The sequence below is a fragment of the Oncorhynchus mykiss genome, chromosome 27 (assembly GCF_013265735.2).
Source record: "Oncorhynchus mykiss isolate Arlee chromosome 27, USDA_OmykA_1.1, whole genome shotgun sequence".
NCBI lineage: Eukaryota > Metazoa > Chordata > Actinopteri > Salmoniformes > Salmonidae > Oncorhynchus > Oncorhynchus mykiss.
Genome location: NC_048591.1, coordinates 40,252,339 through 40,259,777, shown reverse-complemented (window position 1 = coordinate 40,259,777; position 7,439 = coordinate 40,252,339).

The following is a 7,439-nucleotide window of genomic DNA, read 5'->3' as shown; positions in this document are numbered from 1 at the left end:
ATTCCCCAACCTAGTCTCTCTCTCTCTCTCTCTCTCTCTCTCTCTCTCTCTCTCTCTCTCTCTCTCTCTATTCCCCAACAGTCTGTATCTCTCTCTCTCTCTCTCTCTCTCTCTCTCTCTCTCTCTCTCTCTCTCTCTCTATCCCCCAACCTAGTCTTTATCTCTCTCTCTCTCTCTCTCTCTCTCTCTCGCTCTCTCTCTCTCTCTCTCTCTCTCTCTCTCTATTCCCCAACCTAGTCTTTATCTCACACTCTCTCTATTCCCCAACCTAGTCTTTATCTCTCTCTCTCTCTCTCTCGCTCTCTCTCTCTCTATTCCCCAACCTAGTCTTTATCTCTCTCTCTCTCTCTCTCTCTCTCTCTCTCTCTCTCTCTCTCTCTCTATCCCCCAACCTAGTCTTTATCTCTCTCTCTCTCTCTCTCTCTCTCTCTATTCCCCAACCTAGTCTTTATCTCTCTCTCTCTCTCTCTATCCCCCAACCTAGTCTGTATCTCTCTCTCTCTCTCTCTCTCTCTCTCTCTCTCTATTCCCCAACCTAGTCTTTATCTCTCTCTCTCTCTCTCTCTCTCTCTTCCCCAACCTAGTATTTATCTCTGTCTTTCTCTCTAATCCCCAACCTAGTCTTTATCTCTCTCTCGCTCTATTCCCCAACCTAGTCTTTATCTCTTTCTCTCTCTCTCTCTCTCTCTCTCTCTCTCTCTCTCTCTCTCTCTCTCTCTCTCTCGCTCTCTCTCTCTCTATTCCCCAACCTAGTCTTTATCTCTCTCTCTCTCTCTCTCTCTCTATTCCCCAACCTAGTCTTTATCTCTCTCTCTCTCTCTCTCTCTCTCTCTCTCTATTCCCCAACCTAGTCTTTATCTCTCTCTCTCTCTCTCTCTCTCTCTCTCTCTCTATTCCCCAACCTATTCTTTATCTCTCTCTCTCTCTCTATTCCCTAACCTAGTCTTTATCTCTCTCTCTCTCTCTCTCTATTCCCCAACCTAGTCTTTATCTCTCTCTCTCTCTCTCTCTCTTCCCCAACCTAGTATTTATCTCTGTCTTTCTCTCTATTCCCTAACCTAGTCTTTATCTCTCTCTCTCTCTCTCTCTCTCTCTATTCCCCAACCTAGTCTTTATCTCTCTCTCTCTCTCTCTCTCTCTCTCTCTCTCTCTCTCTCTCTCTCTATTCCCCAACCTAGTCTTTATCTCTCTCTCTCTCTATTCCCTAACCTAGTCTTTATCTCTCTCTCTCTCTCTCTCTCTCTCTCTCTCTCTATTCCCCAACCTAGTCTTTATCTCTCTCTCTCTCTCTCTCTCTATTCCACAACCTAGTCTTTATCTCTCTCTCTCTCTATTCCCCAACCTAGTCTTTATCTCTCTCTCTCTCTCTCTCCATCTTGTGTTTATCTCACACTTTCTTTTTCTGTCTTTTCTCGTTGTCCACTGAGGTTCTCTTGTCTTTACAGATGTCCCCTTCATTTAAATATCTGAGAAACAAACAGAAAAAAGTCAAACCTGTCTGTACTCCTCACAACACCATTTTACTAAACAACAACATCCCTCTGCAGGCAGCCATGGCTACCTGAAGTCTCTGTAGCTAGTAGAGTGGAGAGGAATGTTTGGTTGGCTTTGAAGAGGTCTTGAATGACCCTTACCTCCTTGAATGACCCTTTCATCAGCACACTCACCCAGTGTGTGTGTGCGTGTGTGTGTGTGTGTGTGTGTGTGTGTGTGTGTGTGTGTGTGTGTGTGTGTGTGTGTGTGTGTGTGTGTGTGTGTGTGTGTGTATATTCTAGTTCAAGAGCAGGACATTGTTCCTTACTTCCTGCCCTCTTAAGCCTTGTCCTTTTGTTTAGGGTGACCCTCATCCCCCATCTCTCCCTCACTCACCCCTTTAACCTTTCTACCCCCACCACCCCCTCTCATCCCCCTCTACCCCATACAGCCCTCTACCCCCTCTACCCCATATAGCCCTCTACCCCCACCCCACCTCTCATCCCCCTCTACCCCATATAGCCCTCTACCCCTACCACCCCCCTCTCATCTACCTCTACCCCCCCTTACCCATTTAGCTTTTCAATTGAATTCTTTCGCCATCTCTCTCTCCATTTCTCTCCTCTCTCTCCTCTCTCTCTCTATCTCTCAAATCAAGGGGCTTTATTGGTATGGGAAACATATGTTCACATTGTCAAAGCAAGTTAAATAGATAATAAATAAAAGTGAAATAAACAATCAGAAATTAACAGTAAACATTACACTCACAAAACTTTCAAAGCAATAAAGACATTTCAAATGTCATATTATGTATATATACTGTGTTGTAATGATGTGCAAATAGTGCAAAGGGAAAATAAATAAATATAGGTTGTATTTACAATGGTCTTTGTTCTTCACTGGTTGCCCATTTTTCTTGTGGCAACAGGTCACACTGTGGTATTTCACCCAGTAGATATGGGAGTTGGATTTGTTTTCAAATTCTTTGTGGGTCTGTTTAATCTGAGGGAAATATGTGTCTCTAATATGGTCATACATTTGGCAGGAGGTTAGGAAGTGCAGCTTGGTTTCCTCCTCATTTTGTGGGCAGTGTGCACATTGCCTGTCTTCTCTTGAGAGCCATGTCTGCCTACGGCGGCCTTTCTCAATAGAAAGGCTATGCTCACTGAGTCTGTACATAGTCAAAGCTTTCCTTAATTTTGGGTCAGTCACAGTGGTCAGGTATTCTGCCAGTGTGTACTGTGTTTAGGGCCCAATAGCATTCTAGTTTGCTCTGTTTTTTTTTGTAAATTCTTTCCAATGTGTCAATTAATTATCTTTTTGTTTTCTCATGATTTGGTTGGGTCTAATTGTGCTGCTGTCCTGGGGCTCTGTGGGGTGTGTTTGTGTTTGTGAACAGAGCCCCAGGACCAGCTTGCTTAGGGGACTCTTCTCCAGGTTCATCTCTCTGTAGGTGATGGCTTTGTTATTGAAGGTTTGGGAATCGCTTACTTTTAGGTGGTTGTAGAATTGAACGTCTCTTTTCTGGATTTTGATAATTAGCCGGTTTCGGCCTAATTCTGCTCTGCAATGCATTATTTTTTTATTTTTTTTTAAGTTTCTCCCTCCAGCCTTAACCATTACCTCTCTCAACAGGCCAAATGAAAACACATCACACTCACATATATTAAATATTACAACATGGTTTGCTATAGACATGACAACAAATCCTGACTGATCTCATAAGAAGAGGTATAGCGTACTGACATTACAAAAGATGTATGTTCTGGCTACCCCTAGAAGTCAGCGGGTCAGTGTCACCTTGGGGTGAAAGAGTGAGACCTGGCTACCCCTAGAAGTCAGCGGGTCAGTGTCACCTTGGGGTGAAAGAGTGAGACCTGGCTACCCCTAGAGGTCAGCGGGTCAGTGTCACTTTGGGGTGAAAGAGTGATACCTGGCTACCCCTAGAACTTCAGAGTAGGTCAGTGTCACCTTGGACTGAAGCAAAAAGTGACTTCCATGAACTGGAAGTCTCTAAAGGGGAAGGTTAACAATATACACAACAGTTTGGGGTCACTTAGAAATGTCCTTGTTTTTTAAAGAAAAGCACATTTTTTGTCCATTAAAATAACATAAAATTGATCAGAAATACAGTGTAGACATTGTTAATGTTGTAAATTACTATTGTAGCTGGAAACGGCTCATTTTTTGTTTAATATCTAGATAGGTGGACAGAGGCCCATTATCAGCAACCATCACTCCTGTGCTCCAATGGCACGTTGTGTTAGCTATTCCAAATGTATCATTTTAAAAGGCTAATTGATCATTAGAAAACCGTTTTGCAATTATGTTAGCACAGCTGAAAACTGTTGTTCTGATTAAAGAAGCTGTCATGTTCGTTGAACGGATCGGACCAAGGCGCAGCGTGGTATGCGTACATATTCTTTTAATAAATGAATACCGAACAAACCAACTACATAGAACAAACGAACCGTGAAGATGTACAAAATAGTGCAGACAGGCAACTAAACATAGTCAAGATCCCACAACTAAAACAGCTGTCTCAAAACCAAAGTCTCAACGTAAACAGTGAAGAGGCGACTCCGGGATGCTGACCTTCTAGGCAGAGTTCCTCTGTCCAGTGTCTGTGTTCTTTTGCCCATCTTTAATCTTTTATTTTTATTGGCCAGTCTGAGATATGGCTTTTTCATAGCAACTCTGCTTTTCAACCATTGCTTATTGCTCACAACCTGCGTGACAAAGTTCACAATGACTCGAGGTAAGATAATGTTACCACCTGCCATGACTGTTACTAGTGTAAACACTGTCGAAACAAACAGCAGTATCCTGGGTGAGACAAGGACACCGTGATCCATCCGCCTAAAGAGTTATGGACTACTGCATGCAACTCTAGGTTTCTCAAATCAGATTATACCATTCTAAGTTAAATAAAAGGTAGGCTATGCGAAGGGAAATTACAGTACATTATAACAAGAGTGTTTCATCTTAATGACAGCAAGACTTCCGCACGAAAACACATTACCCCAATAACAGTGTATTCGTTCTAGATTAGAGCATCAGTGCCTTCGGGAATGAATTCAGACCCGTTGACTTTTTCCCCCAAAAAAATGTAGGTTACAGCATTGTTCTAAAATGGTTTATTTTCCTCATAAGTCTACACCCCATAATGACAAAGCAAAAAACGTTGTTTTAAAAAAAAACGTTTGCTAATTTATATTTAAAAATAATGACTGAAATATCACATTTACATAGGTATTCAGACCCTTTACTCAGTACTTTGTTGAAGCACCTTTGGTAGCGATTACAGTCTTGAGTCATCTTGGGTATGACACTACAAGCTTGGCACACCTGTATTTGGGGAGTTTTTCCCATTCTTCTCTGCAGATCCTCTCAAGCTCTGTCAGGTTGGATGAGCAGTGTTGCCGCACAGCTCTTTTCAGGTCTCTCCAGAGATGTTCGATGGGGTTCAAGTCCAGGCTCTGGCTGGGCCACTCAAGGACATTCAGAGACTTGTCCTGTGTGCTTAGGGTCGTGGTCCTATTGGAAGGTGAACCTTCGTCCCAGTCTGAGATCCTGAGCGCTCTGGAGGTTTTCATCAAGGATCTCTCTCTACTTTGCTCTGTTCATCTTTGCCTCGATCCTGACTATTCTCCCAGTACCTCCAAGCAGGCTGTCATGTGACTTTTACTGAGGAGTGGCTTCCGTCTGGTCACTCTACCATAAATTCCTTATTGGTAGAGTGCTGCAGAGATGGTTGTCCTTTTGGAAGGTTCTCCCATCTCCACAGTGGAACTCTACAGCTCTGTCAGAGGGACCATTGGGTTCTTGGTCACCTACCTGACCAAGACCCTTCTCCCCCGATTGCTCAGTTTGGCTAGGCAGCCTGCTCTAGAAAGAGTCTTGGTGGTTCCAAACTTCTTCCCTTTAAGAATGATGGAGGCCACTGTGTTCTTGGGGACCTTCAATGTTGCAGAAATGTTTTGGTACCCTTCCCCAGATCTGTGCCTCGACACAATCCTGTCTCAGAGCTCTACAGACAATTCCTTCTACCTCAAGGCTTGTTTTTTGCTCTGACATGCACTGTCAACTGTGGGACCTTATATAGACAGGTGTGTACTTTTCCAAATCATGTCCAATGAATTGAATTTACCACAGGTTGACTCCAATCAAGTTGTTGAAACATCTCAAGGATGATCAATGGAAACAGGATGCACCTGAGCTCAATGTCGAGTCTTATAGCAAAGGGTCTGTATACTATTTCTGTTTTTAATTTTTAATACATTTGCAAAATTGTCAAAAAACCTGTTTTCGCTTTGTGATTATGGGGTATTGTGTGTAGATTGCTGAGGAATGTTTTTTATTGAATCAATTCATTTTAGAATAGAGGTTGTAACGTAACAAAATGTGGGAAAAAAATCAAGGGGTCTGAATACTTTCCTAAAGCCCTGTATATGTAAAATGCAAGATGGGTGGGAGTTAGATGATCCCAGACCTGCCCATGAAAGGAAACACCTGGTATGTCAGATGTGTAGGCCGTCTATATGGAAATCATATCCGCACGTTATTTTTTTTCATAAGCCTCATATAGACATGTCAGAACACGAACAACAGGAGGTTACGCACGTTGGTTTGGGTGGAATGCTGGACACGTGCCTAGGAGTGTAACCAGTCAATCATTCACTTGCGTCAGCTCCACGCAGTTAAAAGTTGAGACAGAGCTGTAATTTATGTATTATGGAATCTGTTGAAAGCATTGAAGGCATCGTTTATCTGGGCGGTTGTTTTACACGCTCTGTTAATTGTTGCCCTGTTAAGTGCAAGGTCGATGAATTCCAGTCTGAAGTGTGTGTGTAGTGTGTGTGTGAGAGAGAAAAAGAGAGAGAGCAAGAGAGGGAGAGCAAGACAGACAGACAGAGGGACAGACAGACAGACGGAGAGAGGGAGAGACAGAGAGTGAGGGACAGACAGATGGACAGACAGAGTGAGGGACAGACAGACAGACAGACAGACAGAGAGAGAGAGAGGGAGAGACAGAGAGTGAGGGACAGACAGACAGACAGAGTGAGGGACAGACAGACAGACAGACAGACAGACAGACAGACAGACAGACAGACAGACAGACAGACAGACAGACAGACAGAGAGAGAGAGAGAGAGAGAGAGAGGGAGAGTGAGTGAGGGACAGACAGACAGACAGACAGACAGACAGACAGACAGACAGAGAGAGAGAGTGTGTGAGGGACAGACAGACAGACAGACAGACAGACAGAGAGAGAGAGAGAGAGAGAAAGTGTGTGAGGGACAGACAGACAGAGAGAGAGAGGGAGAGAGAGTGAGGGACAGACAGACAGACAGACAGACAGACAGACAGACAGACAGACAGACAGAGAGAGAGAGTGAGGGACAGACAGACAGACAGACAGACAGACAGACAGACAGACAGACAGACAGACAGAGAGAGTGAGGGACAGACAGACAGACAGACAGACAGACAGAGAGAGGGAGAGAGAGTGAGGGATAGACAGACAGACAGACAGACAGACAGACAGACAGACAGACAGAGAGAGTGTGTGTGTCTGTAGTATGTGTGTGGAGGGGGGGGGGGGGCGAGTTAAGCTGTGGCGTGTGTGTGTGTGGCGTTTTGGAGTAAACAAGGTTCACGTTTAAAAAAAAATATGTGGCAAGCATCAAAGCCAGGATTGTCCTTTCGCCCTTTGTCATTTATGTTTACCAGGGCACTGGGGTGCAACGATCACATCCCATCATTACCACTGCACAGTCCAGGAAGTTCAGCCATCAATGCACATGAGACTTCCACATGATAAAACATTGATTGTGTAGATAAAAAGCCATAGGCCTACAGACATCTACTGCTTTACTGGCCTATAGACTTACCTCGGAATGTCTGTTGCATAGATAAACAACCAATGTTTTACCTATTAGGCTAGTATTGTATTTCTGTGTATT